This window comes from Frankliniella occidentalis, unplaced genomic scaffold (assembly GCF_000697945.3).
Source record: "Frankliniella occidentalis isolate FOCC.00 unplaced genomic scaffold, Focc_3.1 Scaffold12, whole genome shotgun sequence".
In the NCBI taxonomy this organism is placed as follows: domain Eukaryota; kingdom Metazoa; phylum Arthropoda; class Insecta; order Thysanoptera; family Thripidae; genus Frankliniella; species Frankliniella occidentalis.
In genome coordinates, this window is record NW_026267142.1 from 2,396,514 (window position 1) to 2,397,772 (window position 1,259).

A 1,259-nucleotide genomic window follows, 5' to 3' on the forward strand; every position below is an offset into this window, starting at 1 on the left:
GAACTTGAACACACAATCAATTCAATATTAATATACATGTGACATACATATGTAAGGTGGGCATTAATAGTCTACCATAATTCTTTTACATCTCCGCTCACTCACTGAACAGCATTTCAAAGTTCACTCCATACTAAGGTTTTATGAATAGCCTCTCATCAAGCTAATCTTGATTTGATGTTTCATCACTTGTCCGCTATGCCATTGATACATTGAATCAGAACACACCTTCAAAGGGTGATACTGTTGCACTGTGTGATTTATTATGTTTAAGACATTGCCCAGTTTGCCTGTAATGTCTTGTTTTTGTACTTCAAGTATCAAGGTCTAATCGATGAGACCAATTCAAATCAACAACTGGAATTAAATAGTTCAGCGGAAATCATGGCATTGGTATTTGAGGATTTTAGTGCATGAAAGAATCAAATTGAAGCAGTTCTATGAGGTTTCTTCAAATATAACTGAACTTTGTGAAAGTACAATGCTGGGGCAGGACTAAGACATGATAAATCTACTTGAGTTGTAGTAAGCATGTTTTATTTTTACTTCCACAATTTATCAAACTCAGCTGAATAAACAATGAGAGAAATTCTATGAAGCGTTAAAAGAAAACAATGGCATCTAACTATTTATGAATGGCAGAAAAATGAAATTTTACGAAGCTTGACAGACTATTTATCAGATGAGAAGTTCTGCCAGAAGGAGGGGAGTTAAGAGATGCGTTCAGCAAACGAAGTGTCACAAAGCGTAATCAGAAGCACAACCCTGCAAAACAAATACATAATTAGTTCATCGTTGATGCAAAAGATTACTCCCCTTGAAAACTGAAAGAGTCTGCCAACAAGAAATCTCACCTCATGTTGCAGAAATGTTGAGCCTCAATAGATAAAGTAAAATGGTGAAAAGAATCGTGTAGTCCTTCAAAGCCTAAGAGTTTTGAGTTGATGACAATCTGAAATAAGATATCGCAACTGGTTAGCAACAGACCACACCAAAAAACAGAAAAATAAAAACATTGTTCAATTGGTGAAATCGAGACTTAATTCTCACCTGCACTTGATTATACTCTTCTCTCACTTTAAGCTCGCCAAGAAATACCAAGATAAAAATTCCGGTAATTGTTTACTTGAGTGACTCCTCGCCCTGGAGTCACTCAAGTATACTATCCGAAAGGTATTTTTCAGTAGAATCCTGAACAGTATTTATATATTGGCGCTCGAGTCTGGTTTTCCTCAAAATTAAGTAAATATGCGTCGCCG